Source organism: Sarcophilus harrisii, chromosome 5 (genome assembly GCF_902635505.1).
Source record: "Sarcophilus harrisii chromosome 5, mSarHar1.11, whole genome shotgun sequence".
Lineage (NCBI taxonomy): Eukaryota > Metazoa > Chordata > Mammalia > Dasyuromorphia > Dasyuridae > Sarcophilus > Sarcophilus harrisii.
Genome location: NC_045430.1, coordinates 117532925 through 117551388, shown reverse-complemented (window position 1 = coordinate 117551388; position 18464 = coordinate 117532925). Strand labels below are relative to the sequence as shown.

Sequence of the window (18464 nt, the reverse complement as noted above, 5' to 3'; positions counted from 1 at the left end):
AGAGCTAGAGAGATAACTAACACAATGGATAACAGAAAGAGGATCTAAAAATATCTCTATGGGCTGAGTCTAATGAGAAATTAAATAGTGATATATTGAAATATCATACTATAATTAAAAAGCAACTTCACAAGATGGGAATGGTTTAGTTCTATAACAATTTACCTGAAAAAAAATTTGTATTGTTTAGATGACATCAAACTCTACAATATCTTGATATGGCTAATTTAAAATGCTAATTATCTAAATTACCTAGCTTCATTAAGGTTAATAATAATATATGCTATGATATAATAAGCTTATTATATATAATATAATGTAATATGATGTGGTATAATATAATATAATAATAATCAAGACTGTCTTGATTTTCTCCCACTAAGAATTTTCTAGAAAAGGCTTGGTACAATGGACAGTGCACTGAACTGAACAGACACAGGTATAAATAACTTTATCTATGTAACCCTGGGAAAGTCACACGATGTTCTGGATAAAACAAAGAGACTGCACAACATAATCTCTAACTGCCGAGACCTAAATTTGTGATTCTATGATCTAACATCTGCTGGAATCTTGGAAAGGGCATTTTTTTCCTAATATGGATTGGACTATTTTCCCCCTCTAACTATTCCTTCTAATAGTGCAGTTCTTTGATATTAGTGCTATCACTACATTTGACTTTTGTTACAGTGGTTCTGGAAAGTCTCCCCAAAACTGATAACTTCTTAGCTTCCAAAACGTGACATAGTAAACATAAATCCTGAAAACTACTGAATTTGGGGATGAAAAAAAATGGTCCGAAAATTGTTTTTTCTATGGAATATTTTTCTGAGACATTTTTGTCCAACTCATGTATAGGAATTACTTTGAGGAAGACAAAGAAATCTGTCTGTAAGTGTGGAATTCTTCCAGCTTTGAGGGCCAACTTTATAATTAAAATGGAAGGACATATTGAACAATGCAAGTACACAGATTTTTTGTTATTGAGTTGTTGTAGTCATTACTTATTTGGGGTTTTGTTGACAAAGATATCAGAATGATTTGCCATTTCCTTTTCCAGCTCATTTTGCATATGAGGAAGCCAAGGTAAACAGGGTTAAGTGACTTGCCCAGGATCACATAGCTTGCTAGTGTCTGAAGCCAGATTTGAACTGGAGGAGATGAATCTCCCAGCACTCTAGCCACTGAACCACACAGCTACACTTCAGATATAGAGAACTGAACCCTAAAATGCCAGTCATTATCTTTTTTCCCTCTCTGAATTAAGAAATTTATGTAAATGTGATCATTGATACATTTAAGTTCTCGTTAGAAAAAAATAATATCAGCTCTTGTCCAATTGTTATACTCTTCGATTGGGAGTTCCTTTAGAGTTTCTTCATACATACTACACTAGGAGGGTGGGATTAAGAATCCCAGGTTGGATGTGTAAGGACTAGAAAGGGTGACTTAAATACCCAAAGCAGGCAGTAAACAAACTGGAGCTCTTAGAGTCTCACTTGGCTGTAAGGGTCAATCACTTCTATGATGTGATGGAGGTCTATTATAGAACTTAACCCATTCCCTTGATTTGGAAGGAAGAGATGGCTATAAGGATGAGGAAAATCCTGTCATATTCGGGAAAGGACTTTAAAGATTCAGTTCAACATTTTTATTTTACAGAAGAAGAAAATAAGGGTTAAAAAAAGGAAATGACTTGTCCCATAAGATCAGTAGCAAAATCAGAACTTTAATCTAGGCTTTTATGAATCTAAGCTAAGGTCAGGTAGTATTTCATTCTTTCTTTTTTCCGACCTCTGTCTTCTAATTATTGCTTTACTTCCATCAAAACAGATATGCTATTCAGATACAATTGTTTTCAGCTCCCAAAATATTCTAGGTACTTCCAACAAATGTGAAATAAAATGAAAATTAAAGCCAATGTTATCACGTGTTTGCTTTTTTTAAAAATTGATAAAGGGTGTTAAACCCTTCCTTGCACTTAATTATACCCGAAGTAGATCTTGTTGTTAAAGGGGGAAAAAGTTAATTTTCCATATTGATTTCTCCTAGACATCCCCTGAGCTCTAAATTGACATTAATTATTCATGCATGGGAGAGGTCCTATGTTAAGAGAGAAATTTTCCATTAAGACTTAATTCATTAGTTCAAGATTTAAAAATCTTGATGCCTTAGGTCACTCAGAGGTGCAGAAGCACTTAAATCATCGCAGAAAGAGAATGAAGTCGAAGATGCCCCCCACAATACTGGAAAAATTGGAGAACAATTGTCTAGGGACAGACATGAACAATACCCTCTATTTAATCTATATTGTTTATAAAAAAAGATCTTATTAACATCTACTACTGATGAAAACACTTTGGCCTAAGCCCCTGGTAAGGTGGAATAAACTTTGCATTTAGATTTAGAGGACCTTGTTTTAAATCTAGGTGCTGTTACTTCCTTTTTTCTGTGATATTGAAAGAATTACATCCCATTCCTAGACCTCAGTTTCCTAATCTGTAAAATAAAAAAATTCTTCCCTCAGCTACAAATCTTTTTTCTCTTTTCCCCATACTTCTTTTATGCTCTCTTATTCTTTTTATTATCATTATTTTTCTCAGAGTAAACATGCTCATAGAAAAAATTCTCCAATCTGATTCCTGTACAGGGAATTGACCAAAGGTCACAGACCAAAGAATGACATACTACATTATTATGCAATCAAACAAAAAAATAATAAACAGGAGAAACTTGCTATGAGGTCTTGAAAGCAAAGACCTCATAGCCATCTCTCTCTTTGAAGTTTTCCCTTTTTTTCAAGTCAATGCCGACGTGGTGTTGTTCTTAGCCTGTGACCTATGTACAGTCCCCTGCAGATGTCAGAGATCTGAGAACCATTGTTGTGGGAGTGTGTTCATTAGATATGAAGAAAAAGACTGACTGAATGAAAGAAAATGTCAAATCCCTTTAGAATTTTTAAGAGTAAAAACCAAACTGGAATCAGTAAATAACAAAGTTTGGTGCTTTCATTTTGTTTTATTTGAGGAGGGGATCTTAAACTCAAATGAAGTATTCTTTAATTTAGTGTCTGAAAAAGAAATAAGAAAACCATCTATAAATTAAACTTTTCCTGTTATGTTCATTCTCCAGGTGATATTTTTATCTCTCTTCAACAATTATTGTTAATTACAAATCCCAACTCATAAGACTTTTGATGCGTTAAAATCATTTATCAAAAAGAAGAAGAATGAGGCTCAGAGGCAGAGACAATTGATGAATTGGATACTAAAGATGGCTAAATAATTCACAACAACATGGATTACCAAGATGCAAAGACATCAGGGGTTCTTAACATTTTTTGCACGTAGGATCCTTTGGAAGAAGCCTATGGACCTCTTCTCAGGATAATGTTTTTAAAGTCATAAAGTAAATTACATAGGATTACAAAGGAAGCAAATTATACTTAAATGCCATTCTCAAAATTAAAAAAAAAATAAGTTCAGGAACTCTAGGTTAACAAGTTCCTGCAGAATAGACTAATTTTATCAACCTACCTCTATATCATGACCAATGATAAAGTTCATATCTCTCCTCATCCTCTAGTCTTTGAACAAGATGCTTCAAAAATTAGTCTCACAGACCTAGTAGCTACATGCATTTTAAGTATTCACAATATTCTAGGAACTGGTGAACTGGTATTTAATTCAAGGAAAACTCAGACCCTTGTTTTTTTAAGATCTCCAAACTAATTAAATTAAGCAAAAATGAGTGAAATACTGCATTTTTTTCCATTAATCCTCCATGTGATTAATACCAACTCCAACTTCCCATGAGTAACTTTGAAAGTAGGAAAAGAATTTTTTCTAATTGCAGTTTTTTTTCAAATAATAATATTTCAAAAATTCCTGCCTATTAACATTAAATTGTAGTTAGTCCACAAGCATTTATTAAGCACCTACTATGGGCCAAGAATTATGCTAAATATTGGGGATACTCACAGTTTGTTGGAGGAGAAAGTGTGGGGATAAGGCTTTAGAGGATCATCTCAGGAATTATGCACAGAACGATCCTATGTCCTGCCTCCTGACATTGAGTGGTCCCCTTATGAAAATACAAGCAACACCAGAGTGGTTTAACCCCATTGCCCCTGTCACTTGGGACTGTAGCACTGATACCTGGCCACTGAGGCAGGAAGATTGGTCTAGTCAATAAATTTTAAGAAGAGTGACTCTATACTCTAGATTTATTTCTTCCCATTTGTCAAAAGTATCAGGTCTTTGAGCCTATCCCTCAGTGAGTAACTGAGAAGGGACTTCTTTCTCCCTATCCCCCAGGACAAATAGCAATTGGTCAGATATGACAAGGAGATCATAAGCCTTTCTAGATGAGTCTGAGAGTGCCCTTGAACACCAAAACTTCTTGTGCTTTGTGTTTCTGTGACCAAATAATGATTCTGAGTTGATGTTCCCAACCCCTGGTAGTAATCTTGTAAATTCAAGGGATCGGAAGCTTCTCAGTCTGGATTTCAGTCGCCCAAGAAGAGGTGGTCTCTGCAACAACTCAAGAATGACCATGTGTAAGAGGATACTGCAGATGACATGATGAAGAAAGCCAAATCCATGACATGACTTTCCTAGAGCTAGGCTTCGCAGTAATTAAGGTGTGGTCCCCTCCCAAACCCAGGATATGGGTGCTTTCAAAAAAAATCATATAAGTCAGGTCATACAGCTATTTGATAAAACACCAGAATTCAAGTCTCCTGATTTGTTATGTAGACTTTTCCTACTAACCTATATGCTTTGGGCCTTGTGAGCTTCTAAATCTCTTTTAAAAGCCTTTTTCACACCAATTCTTTAGTATACTTTGATCACAGAAAACTTAATGTAGAGAAGAATAATTAATGCCTTTTGAGATGATTAGGAATATAACATGATAATATTTTAATTCTGCCACACTGACCTTATCCCTACCTCAATAATAAATATAACCTCTGTAATTCTTTGAGTCCAGGTGCCTCTCAGTTGGGGACTCCCTGAAAGCTACCTTAAATTCAAAAAAAGCTTTGGGTCAACATCTGATCAAAATTACATCTCAGGAGGTCTCACATATATTTTAATACATTAAACAGAAGACACAGTTCAAAATAAAATGCTTTTAATTTCATGGCATAGAAAAATAAATGTGAAGGAAAATCTTCCCCCATAGACACAGCAGTATACTCATATATATTCACAAACTGGTGGGAAGAGAACAAACAGCCTAGGAACATGTGTGGGAGAGGGCAGCCAGGTAGAGAACATATATATCCAGGCACTTCAGGAATACTGCCTCTGAAATACTGTTTTAGGTTCCTCAGAGCCACTAATATCATCTGCTGATGTGAGATTATCATTAAATTTATGTATAAGGTTGTTGTGTCCATCACTAGATTATTGATGCTCTTGCATCAATTTTGCAATTTTACATCTGTTTTGTCTAATAGACTGCTTCCCTTTTGGCCTCTGCTGTTGATATCCCATGTAATTACAGATGCTATGTGACTTCAGTGCTTTCTATCTATGGTTTCACAGACTATTTCAACCCTTTTCATGAGGTAGACACAAAGTCCAAAGGAAAACTCCTTCCCAAAAGTAGAAGCCCTTAAACTTAAATCCATTTTCTTGAATACCTTTATTTCTGTTTCAAGCCAATATTTTAGTGTATTTAGCTATCATCACTGAGCACAGTGACTTGAACACTGAATTAAATGAACATTTTTAGATCTTACTCCTGACTACATCTTACTAAAGATTTGTAATTATCTTTTAACTTTTAGAATTTTTTTTTCCTGGACTGGTTCCTTCCATCTTATCCTTATCTTCCCTAAAAGAAAAGTCCCAAAGTCTTCTACTAGATCTTTTTCCACCTTTTGTTCCCATAGAAGCATGCCAAATTACAAAGTGAGACAATAGACAAAGTTTTTGTACCTATGGCAAGCCAAAATTAATTTAAATCTCATAGATTCTTTTATGTTGGCTTTCTCAATGGTAAATATTTCAAATTGCAAAGATTCAAAAAAGTGTTATGCTTAGCCAAGTCCCTAGAAAAAATGCTGAAGAAGAAATTTGCCTTTGATAACTTCATTAGTATCAAATATACAATATACTCAGTATATTTGGTTCCTGGCAACCAAAGGACCCCTCTGTTGGAATCCTATTCTGAGGAGTCTTCTATGGTTCCAGGCTTTTGTTTTAAAATTTATTGATGTCTCATAGTCTTTAGCCTCTACTTAGTTAATTCTAATTTTTAGGGAGTTATTTTCTAGGATAATGTTTTAAATCCCTTCTTCCAAGCTGTGAATTATCCTTTATCTTTTCTTTAAAGTTCTTACTTTTTTATCACAGTTTTCCTCTACTAGTCTCATTTTTGAAAATTATTCTTTCCTTGTTTATTCTTGCTTTAACTCTTCTAGAAATTATGCTTGAATCTCTGTTCAAGTTGTACTTTTCTTTGATACCTTGCTTATAAATATTTTCAAATCATTCTTCTCTGAATTGTTTTGAGCTTTCCAGTTACTTTAATAGTATTAAATAGTATTTTAATTGTCTTCTTCTTCACCTACTGTTTTCATAGTTCAGACTGGAGTCCTGAAAGCCCATGGGATTTGGAGTGAATTATGCACTTTTCTCCTAGTCAGAATTCTGCATATTGCCAACCCCGGCTGGGAATTTCTGTAACTACTTCTGGACTCAGTCACTATTAGTCCACTGGGAGGTATAGCAGATTCAGAGCAATGGAACTTCAGGCTCTCTTTTGATCTAGATTTTCTGTCCTACTTGTTTCCCTACAGGCTTCAAGCTGGGCTAGAAGCCAGAATTGAGACCACATTCTGCTGCTGGAATCAGTCTTACATCCACTGTTTGCTTCTGGGCTTGTTCCTTGCTTAGTATACAGGACCTGATATAGACTACTCTCCAAAACCCCTAGATGCAGGTTCATCCCCTCAGTCCAACCTGAAACTAAGTACTGAACAACATAACTGCCAGATTGCACCTGTTTCTGTACCCTAAATTATTTCAAGGATCTCCTGGCATCTTTTCCTGTTTCAGGGTTTCCTATCCTGATACCCAGTCTCTACCAGCTTTCAGTCCTTGGATTCCAAAATACTCTATATATGACATATTCTCACCCTGGTGTCCCTACATGCTTCTGTCTGTATTCTTAAGTACCCTGAATTGGAAAAATGACTCATTGTGTCTTTTTCAGAGGATTTCGCCATCAGAATTCAACCTAGTGCATATTCTAGACTTTTATGGAGAAGATTTATTGAGGAAACTAGGCTGTACATTTCCTGCTACTTCAAAGTCTTGACTTAACCCCTTCTCTTCCATGGAAGAGTCTTTTTTCCTCTTGCCCAGGTAATTCAAGAAGGATTATAAAATAAGGACTTTAAAAAAGACTCAAGGAGAAGAAAGAAAACAAGACATTGGCAACTGGCAAGCAACGTTGGCAAGAAAAGGTAAATAGAACCAATTGATGAGCAAAACAAATTGGCAGAGTGGATTCATGGGTAGGGCTAGCTGGTAAAATAGGAGGTCAGCATGCGATAAGAATGAAAAGAGGAGTGTAGCTGTCAAATTATTAAAAGATTATAAAGAATTACATGTAGTAGGGGACAGAAAGTTGAATAAGGAATCAAAAACATTTCTGTTGTCTTTAACAACCTATAACAACCATATAGCTGGTTAACCCTGAGAAAAGTCATTCAATAGGAGTTCCTTACACCATTGAATTTATAAAAATGGTCCAAAAAACAGGATGTAAAAGCCTTAAGGAGGTGCTTAGGGATGTGGCATAAATACTTACAAATACTAAAAAACATACAAGACTGAAAATTTGATTAAGTGTGAAGAACAAGAGATAATTTTGCAGTAACATATTATTGCGCAACATTTATTTGTATTTCTGCCACAGATAAATTAGAGCTAATCCATTTTCTAAGTGACAGTAGTTCTCTATACCAAAAAATAAGAGAAAGAGACTTAAGGAATGTCTTCCCCAAATCCAGGCTATAAAGGCAAATATTTCTTTAAAAAATAAAATAAAAACTATAATAGAGCTTCAGGCTGGGAGGTGGGAGGTGGGAAGGGCCTGAGGTAAAAGATAAGGAAACCAGAATTTTGTTTGAATTCTAGAGAGCAAAAAGTATGACACAGGGAAGAGGAAGAAAAGAAAAAAAAAAAGAACAACTGTACACTTGAAGCTAAAAACAAATTTGATGCTCACCTCAAGAGGAAGAGTTTAATTCTCTAAGGAGGAAGCACTTGCTTATCCACCAAGAAATGTTTTAAGGCACAAGAGCTAATCCAATAAGGATTAGAAGAAAAAATCAAGAGTTACAGTGTAGTTCCTCCTGTCCAGGTATACCAACTTTAACCTGAAAGATAGAAGAGAAAGATCTATTATCTTTCTAAGACTTATACCCAGTTCATAACAGAGAACATCTCATCATTTATCAAGACAGATAATACCTACCAAGTTCTAATAATTTACATGTATCCATTTAAGCTAAACGAATTTAGAAAGTGTTACTAAAAAAGATAAAGCATTGGTCAAAAACTGAAAACCTTAAGATTGCCTTGTTTTCTTTTCTGCTGCCCATTTATATTGAAAGTTGAAGAAAAGAGAAATTGGCTTGAAAGTGAAATTAGTTGAAAAAGTAGTATGTGAAAATGGAATCTGGATTTCTGGACAACTGCTTAAAATAGAAATTATAGCCAGGAACAGAGTATACCATCTTAAATTTCAACATGTCAAAATCTGAACTCTTTACATGGACAATTACAATAACCTTCAATTTGTTCTCCCTGCTCTAAATCTCTCTATATTAAAGTTCAGCCTCCACTTAACTATAAAAGTAATTTTCCGAAAGCACAGGTCTAATCATATTACATCTCCAAACCCTCTCCATCCCATACTCAACATATTTCAGTTGCTGCCTGTTAATTTCAAGATCAAATATAAAATACTCTTTTATCATTTAGAGTCATCTCTACCACCATTCCAGACTCTTTACACCTTATTCTTCCATTTCTGACTAATGTACTTTGCAATCCAGTGGCAGTGACTTTCTTGCTATTCCTCCCAAAAGACTCTCCATCTCCCAATAGTTTTACTTTGTTTTGTTTTGTTTTGTTTTTTAGTTTTCACCATTCATGTTTATAAGATTTTTGAGTTCTAATTTCTTCTCCCTCCTTTCCCAAGACAGGACACAATCTGTTATATGTTACTTGTGTTCAATCATATTAATCATATTTCCACATTTGATGTGTTATAAAAGAAGACTCAGAACAAAAAGGGGAAACCACAATAAAGAAAAAACAAAAAAGAAAGAAAAAGTGAAAATAGGATGATTCAATCTATATTTAGACTCCATAGTTCTTTCTCTGGATGGCTATAGCATTTCCATCATGAATCTTTTGGATTTATCTTGGATTAATGTATTGCTGAGAAGAGCTAGGTTGGATCATTATATTGCTGAGAAGAGTTAACACTATCATAGTTGATAATCATCCCACAGTATTACTCTTACTGTATATAGTGTTCTGCTTCTGCTCACTTCACATTACATCATTTCATGTAAGTCTTTTCCAGGTTTTTCTGAAATCCATCTACTCACAATTTCTTATAGCACAATAGTATTCTATTACATTCATATATTATAGTTTGTTTAGCCATTCCTCAATTGATGGGTATTCCCTCAATTTCCAATTCTTTGATGCCACAAAAAAAGCAGCTATAAATATTTTGTACATGTCAGTCCTTTTCCCTTTTTATAATCTTTTTGGAATACAGACCTGTAATGTTCTGGTTAGCTTTCTGGAGGTCTTGGGACCAGCCTTCGTTTTAACAGAGTAATCACCACGAGAATAGTCAAGGATAAAATCCAAAAGTCTTTACTGTTTCCTTCACAGAGTTCTCCTTCACCTGGGGCTCAGCTAGCTTTCTGGAGGCCCTCTGGATTGGGTCTTGGTTTCAGTGAAAAAATTCAGGAGGAAAGGCCAGCCACCACGACGGGGAAGGAGCGGGAGGGGGGGGGGGGGGGGAGGGAGATGGAATGTCTCTCCCCCAGTCTTTGTTGGCTCTTATATACTCTATTATAAGTGCATCATCATAGGTGTCAATCTTGTAGAACTATTAAGTATTAAGTACATGTAAACTAGAGAACTATTAATCCCCATGCTAAACTAGATAACCATTGTCTTATCAATCCACTGAGTTAACACCTTTCAAGTATACTTCTCCAGAGTTCTGCCCTTTACACAGACCTAATATTGGAATTGCTAGACCAAAGAGTGCACAGTTTTATAGTCCTTTGAGGATAGTTCCAAATTACTCTCCAGAATGGTGGGATCACTTTTAAACTTTACCAACATTGCATTAATGTTTCAATGTTCCCACATCCATATACACCACTTATCATTTTCCTTTTCTGCCCTGTTGGTCAATCTGATAGGTATGATGAGGTGGTTACCTTAAAGTTGTTTTAATTTGCATTTCTCTAATCAATAATGGTGTCAAATATTTTTTTATATGATTGTAGATAGCTTTAATTTCTTCATCTGAAGATCCTTTGACCTTTTATCAATTGGGAAATGATTTGTAGTCATAAATTTGATTCATTTCTCTACATATTTTAGAAATGGAGCCTTTATAAGAAAGACTGACTTTATAAGAAATACTAACAGTTTCTCAGCTTTCTACTTCCCTTCTAATCTTGGTTGAATTGACTTAGTCTGTGCAAAAACTTTTGATATCCATTTTGCATTTCATACTGATAATTTGATTTTCTTCTTTTTTAATCAGATTAACTAAGAGTTTATTTTATTGGTTTTTTTCCATAAAACCAGTTCTTGGTTTTGTTTATTATTTCAAGTTTTCTCACTTTTAATTTTGTTCATCTTTCATTTGATTTTCAGAATTTCTAATCTGGTATTTAATTGGAAGGGGAAAGAGAGAATTTGTTCCTTTTCTTGCAGCTTTTTTAGCTACATGCCCAAATCATTGATCTGTTATTTCTCTTTTTTTCACATAAGCATTTACAAATGTAAAATTTCCCCTAAGTACTACTTTGGCTGCATGACAAAAATTTTGGTATATCATGTCATTATTGTCATTCTCTTCAATGAAATTATTTATTGTTTCTATGATTTGATGTTTTACTCACTCATTCTTTAAGATTATGTCATTTAGTTTCCAATTAATTTTTAATACATCTTTACATGGTCCTTTATTAATAGTAACTGCTTTGACTCTATCCCACAAATTTTAGTATTTTGTCTCTATTGTCATTCTCTTTGATGATATTATTGATTGTTTCTAAGATTTGTTGTTAAGATTTTTGTGTAGGTGCCGATCATCACCAGGGCATGGGGTGGGGAATATATATATATATATATTTTTTTTTTAACTAAATTTTCAAAATTTCTATTAACCTCCTTAACTTCTTGTTGTTTTTTGCAAATGTGGTTAGATTTATCTAGTTCTAAGAGAGGAATGTTAAGATTCTCCACTAGTATAATTTTGCTATATATATTTTCCTATAACACAACTTCTCAAAGTATCTGGAAGTCATATCACTTCATATATATATATATGTTTAGTATTGATATTACTTCATTGTCTATAGTATCTTTCAGCAAGATGTAGGTTTTTTCCTTATCTCTTTTAATTAGATCTATTTTTGCTTTTACTTTGAGATCAGGATTTCTATCCTGCCTTTTTTTTACTTCAAGTAAAATATAATATTTTGCCTTTTAATTTTTTCAGTCCTTTACTTTTTTTGAACCATTTACATTTACTCTGTGTAGAGGTTTGGCAATTGTCAATGCTGTAAAGTTACCCACACATATAACCTGTAAATAAAAGGCTATTAAAAAAATAAAAAAATAAAATAGCTAATAAAAAAATAAATAAAAATAAAAATAAATACATTTACTCTGTGTGTATCTCTCTACTTCAAATGTGTTTCTTGTAAATAACATATTGTAGAATTATGATTTTAATCCACTCTCCCATTCACTTCCATTTTATGGGAGAGTTCATCCCATTCACATTCAGAGTTATGATTACTATGTATTTCCCTCCTTACAATTTTTCCACCTCCTTATACTTTTCTTTCACCTTTTTCCCTGTCCTCCTCACCAGTGTTTTGTGTCTAAACACTGCCTCCTTTAATCTGCCTCCATTCAATCAGTTTCTCTCCCTTTTCTTTCCTTTTTCTCCTTCTACTTCTCTACAGAGTAAGATAAATTTCTATACCTAACTGAGTGTGTACATTATTCCCTTTTTGAGCCAAATTGAAAGGGAATAAGGTTCAGGCAAACAGTGTTTATCCCCTCCTTTGTTTTCCTCTGCTGTAATAGGTCTTTTTGATCTCTTCATATGGAGCCTCCCCTTTCCTGTTCTCCTAGTATAATCCTTTTTTTAACCTCTTCATTTTTTTTCATCACATCAATATACCACCTCCTTATCTATATCTATATCTATATCTATATCTATATATATATATCTTCTAACTGCCCTAATAGAGATATAGTTCCCAAGAGGTATAAGTATCATCCTTGCAATTTAACTTTGTTAAAAGCAACCTCTCACAATATAAGAATAATTTGTAAATATTTGCAATAGAAGAACAAAACACATCTATAAAACTATTTTCAAAAACAAAAGTATTTAAAATTTAAAAGAATGAAGGTAGAAGAAAGATACTTTTAGGTATCCACTAAGCTAGATATTTTGAGTTGGGGAAAAGAAATAATGAGACATCAGAAGTTCATAAGAAGCAAATTTCAGTAAAAAAAAAAAAAAAAAAAAAAAAAAAGTTAATACTAATGATACAGTAGATCTGAGCCTGGAATCAGGAAAACTCTTCTTTCTGAGTTCAAATCTGGCCTCAGACACTTCCTAGCTATGTGACTCTAGGCAAGTTATTTAACTCTATTTGCCTCAGTTTCCTCATTTGTAAAATGAGCTGGAGAAGGAAATGAAAAATCTCTCCTGTCTTTGCCAAGAAAACCCCGAAAAGGATCATGAAGAATCAGATATGACTGAAAAATGACTAAACAACAAAATAAATCCATGACTTTGAAATATCTATAAATATCTGAAGTGATGACAACAAGCAAAGGAAACTAGAGATCCTGATGCTAAGACAAATGAACATAAATAATAATAATAATAATTTGCAGATGCTTATTTGTTGGAGAGTTTGTTGACACCTGTATTGTAGGTTCAATAGATATAATGGAATGAACTATGAATATAATGGAATGAACTAGATGATAAATGATACAAATTAAAATGGAACCTGGAAAGAAGAGGCATAATGGTTCAGAATGATATAGTATAAATATGCTTTTTGTACCTAATGGATTAAGACTGAATGATCTGCATAAAAGTAAATGGAAGGTAGAGTTGATTGTTTTCACTGGAAATCCACCTGCTCCCTCTTGGATAGTTTTAGTCCCCTGAGTGAACAATCTTCCCCAGTTCTTCTCTTCACATATCACCAGAGTAAGCACAAGCTTCTCTTAGTCAATTCTGTCAGGCATGAGAGGTGTGTGGCATTTGAACCCAATCTGGGAAATGGAAATCAGGAGGAGATTTGCCTGAAACTGCTAAAACAGTTGCCTCTGAGGGAAATAACTCAAGCTCTCAACTAATTAAGCTTCTATTCCCCAACACCAATGCTTAGCTCATTTTTTGGCCTGAAGGAAACTATGATGGTCAGAGTTCACATGGATTTTATCTTTTTCCTACTTTTGAGAAGTTAGAGCACTATTTCTCAGTAAAAATCTCTTTGGTTTACTTTTGAACTCTCAGCCAGGGGGGAGAAGAGAGAGTAGCACAATAGATATGTTCAATTACCCGAATCTGAATCATGTAAGAAGTAGATCTGTGGGTGACCCAAGAGACCAGAACAAGGAGTAATGACTGGAAGTTGAAAAAGGCTCGTATAGTCATAATACAAAAACTTCCTAACAATTAGAACTATTCACTACAAGTGTTCAAGAAGAGGTCAGAATTTCACTGGCTAAGTTTATTATAGAAATGATTGTTTTGTGAATACCAGATAAAATGATCTCTGAAGTTATGTTTTGTTTAGTTTTGGGTTTTGTTGGGGTTTTTTGTTTGTTTGTTTTGGTTTTTTTGTTGTGAAATTATGTGAGAATAACTCTTTGGAGATATTCCTCCAATTTCCTCCCAAAAAACCTCTCTCCTTTTCTGTTTAATGCATTAAGAACTTAAATGGTTGTAATTTCAGGACTGATGAAGGAGATTCTTTGACAAGAAGGATACAACATAATATCCGTATTCAGCTTTAGAATCAAAAAACCTAAGTTCAAATTCTACTTATGATGTTTTGCCATATTATAAGTCATTTAATCTCTCTGAATCATTTCCCTCATCTATAAAATTGTTGGGATGAACTATGTGATCATTCAAGTCCTTTATAACTATAAACCTGTGATCTAAGGATTTTTGGGGGGGCAGAGTTTCTTCTCTCCTTCTAATCATACCATATGAGTAGCCACTCACTTTACCTATAAATAAGGTCAGCTCTAGTTTGAACTGTCTTAGGATATGATTAGATGTAAGGAAAAACCATCTAAATTTGTGATTATTCAGAAACGTAAAAAAAGGTTAGATGGCAGAATATTACCAAACTTGTAAAGCTCTCTTTTATAGAATAGTGCTATTTGCAGATCCATTAAATAACAATCATTACCATCTTTTTTTGTCCACTAGTTCTTTTAAGACTCATTACATTATCTAATAGATAATGGTCAAAGAATACATATAGGCAGTTTTTAGATCAAGAAATTAAAATCATCTATAGGCATATGAAGAAGCTCTAAATCACTTTTGATTAGAAAAATGTAAATTTAAACAACTCTGAGGTACTATGTCACACCTATCAGATTGGGCAATATGACAAAAAAAAAATGAAAAGTAATAAATGCTGGAGAGTATGTGGGAAAATCAGGACACTAATGTACTATTGGTGGAATTGTGAACTCATACAATCATTATGAAAAACAGTTTGGAATTATGCCCAAAGGACAATCAAACTGTGCATAGCCTTTGATTTAGTAATATCACTACTAGGTCTGTTATCCCAAGGAAATCATTAAAAAGGGGGGAAAGAATTTATATGTGCAAAAATATTTATAACTGTTTTCATGGTGAGAAAATATGGAAATCGAAGGGATGCCTATCAATGAGGAATAGCTGAATAAATTGTGTTATATGAATGTAATGTAATTAATTCTATTGTGAAAATTAAAATGATGAGTAAGCAGATTTCAGAAAAACTTGGAAAGACTTATATGAACTAATACAAAGTGAAATGAGCAGAACCAGGAAAATATTGTACACAGTATCAGCAATATTGTGTGATGATAAAGTATGACTGAATCCTAAACAGTCCCATCTTAGAAAAAGAAATAGAACAAGCTATTAACCAACTCCCTAAGAAAAAATCCCCAGGACCAGATGGATTTACATGTGAATTCTACCAAACATTTAAAGAACAATTAACCCCAATGCTATATAAACTATTTGAAAAAATAAGGACTGAAGGAGTCCTACCAAACTCCTTTTACGACACAGACATGGTACTGATACCTAAACCAGGTAGGCTGAAAACAGAGAAAGAAAATTATAGACCAACCTCTCTAACGAATATCGATGCTAAAATCTTAAATAAAATATTAGCAAAAAGATTACAGAAAATCATCCACAGCATAATACACTATGATCAAGTAGGATTTATACCAGGAATGCAGGGCTGGTTCAATATTAGGAAAACTATTAGCATAATTGACTATATCAATAAGCAAATTAACAAAAACCATATGATCCTCTCAATAGATGCAGAAAAAGCATTTGATAAAATCCAACATCCATTCCTAATAAAAACACTTCAGAGTATAGGAATAAATGGACTTTTTCTTAAAATAGTCAGGAGCATATATTTAAAACCATCAGTAAGCATCATATGCAATGGGGAAAAACTGGAATCTTTCCAGTAAGATCTGGAGTGAAGCAAAGGTTGCCCACTGTCACCATTATTATTCAATATTGTATTAGAAACACTAGCCTCGGCAATAAGAGTCGAGAAAGAGATTAAAGGAATCAGAATAGGCAGTGAGGAAACCAAACTATCACTCTTTGCAGATGATATGATGGTATACTTAGAGAACCCTAGAGATTCTATGAAAAAGTTATTAGAAATAATCCATAACTTTAGCAAAGTTGCAGGTTATAAAATAAATCCCCATAAATCCTCAGCATTTGTATACATCACCAACAAAATCCAACAGCAAGAGATACAAGAGAAATTCCATTCAGAATAACTGTCGACAGCATAAAATATTTGGGAATCTATCTACCAAAGGAAAGTCAGAATTATATGAGCTAAATTACAAAAAACTTTCCACACAACAGACTTAAACAATTGGAAAAATATCAAGTGCTCCTGGATAGGTCAAGCAAATATAATAAAGATGACAATACTCCCTAAACTAATCTATTTATTTAGTGGTATACCAATCAGACTTCCAAGAAAATATTTTAATGATCTAGAAAAAAATAATAACAAAATTCATATGGAATAATAAAAGGTCAAGAATCTCAAAAGAATTAATGAAAAAAAATCAAATGAAGGTGGCCTAGCTGTACCTGATCTAAAACTATATTATAAAGCAGCAGTCACCAAAACCATTTGGTATTGGCTAAGAAATAGATTAGTTGATCAGTGGAACAGGTTAAGTTCACAAGACAGAATAGTCAACTATAGCAATTTAGTGTTTGACAAACCCAAAGATCCTCACTTTTGGGATAAGAATTCATTATTTGACAAAAACTGCTGGGATAACTGGAAATTAGTATGGCAGAAATTAGGCATAGACCCACACTTAACACCGTATACCAAGATAAGATCAAAATGAGTGCATGATTTGGACATAAAGAATGAGATTATAAACAAATTGGAGGAACATAGGATAGTTTATCTCTCAGACTTGTGGAAGAGGAAGAAATTTGTGACTAAAGATGAACTAGAGACCATTATTGATCACAAAATAGAAAATTTTGATTACATCAAATTAAAAAGCTTTTGTACAAACAAAACTAATGTAAACAAGAAGGAAAGCAACAAACTGGGAAAACATCTTCACAGTTAAAGGTTCTGAAAAAGGCCTCATTTCCAAAATATATAGAGAGCTGACTCTAATTTATAAGAAACCAAGCCATTCCCCAATTGATAAATGGTCAAAGGATATGAATAGACAATTTTCAGATGATGAAATTGAAATCATTACCACTCATATGAAAGAATGTTCCAAATCATTATTAATCAGAGAAATGCAAATTAAGACAACTCTGAGATACCACTACAACCCTGTCAGATTGGCTAAGATGACAGGAAAAAATAATGATGAGTGTTGGAGGGATGTGGGAAAACTGGGACAATGACACATTGTTGGTGGAGCTGTGAACGAATCCAACCATTCTGGAGAGCAATCTGGAATTATGCCCAAAAGTTATCAAACTGTGCATACCCTTTGATCCAGCAGTGTTTCTACTGGCTTATACCCCAAGGAGATACTAAAGAAGGAAAGGGACCAGTATGTGCCAAAATGTTTGTGGCAGCCCTGTTTGTAGTGGCTAGAAGCTGAAAACTGAGTGGATGCCCATCAATTGGAGAATGGTTGGGTAAATTGTGGTATATAAATGTTATGGAATATTATTGTTCTGTAAGAAATGACCAATAAGATGAATACAGAGAAGCTTGGAGAGAATTACATGAACTGATGCTAAGTGAAATGAGCAGAACCAAGAGATCATTATATATGTCAACAATGATACTGTATGAAGATGTAATCTGATGGAAGTGGATTTCTTTGACAAAGAGACCTAATTCAGTTTCAATTGATCAATGATGGACAGAAGAAGCTACACCCAAAAAAAAAAACACTGGGAAATGAATGTAAACTGTTTGCATTTTGTTTTTCTTCCCGGGTTATTTCTACCTTCTGAATCCAATTCTCCCTGTGCAACAAGAAAACTGTTTGGATCTGCACGCATACATTGTATCTAGGATATACTAGGACATATTCAACATATATAGGACTGCTTGCCATCTAGGGGGGGGTGGAGGGTGGGAGGGAAAAATCGGAACAGAAGTGAGTGCAAGGGATAATGTTGTAAAAAAAATTACCCTGGCATGGATTCTGTCAATAAAAAGTTACTATAATAAAAAAAAATAAAAAAATAAAGTATGACTGACCCAGCTCTTCTCATCAACATAATGATGCAAGATAAGTACAAAGAATTCACAAAGGAAAATGCCATCCTAACTAGAAAATGAACTGATGGACTCAGAATACAAAGCAAAGTGTTTTTTTTTTTCTTTATTTACTTTATTCTTTCTCATT

At 33.8% G+C, this 18464-nt stretch overlaps 1 long non-coding RNA gene across 2 annotated transcripts in view; it reads right to left on the bottom strand.

Annotated features, from left to right (window-relative positions):
• Positions 1-18464, bottom strand: part of LOC116419663 — a 168585-nt gene that overhangs the window by 96690 nt on the left and 53431 nt on the right. For both annotated transcript variants that reach the window (XR_004229937.1, XR_004229938.1), the window contains 2 exons: positions 8248-8398; positions 3981-4083 (listed from right to left, as the gene is read on the bottom strand). This is a non-coding gene — a long non-coding RNA (uncharacterized LOC116419663). The remainder of the gene's footprint in view (positions 1-3980; positions 4084-8247; positions 8399-18464) is intronic.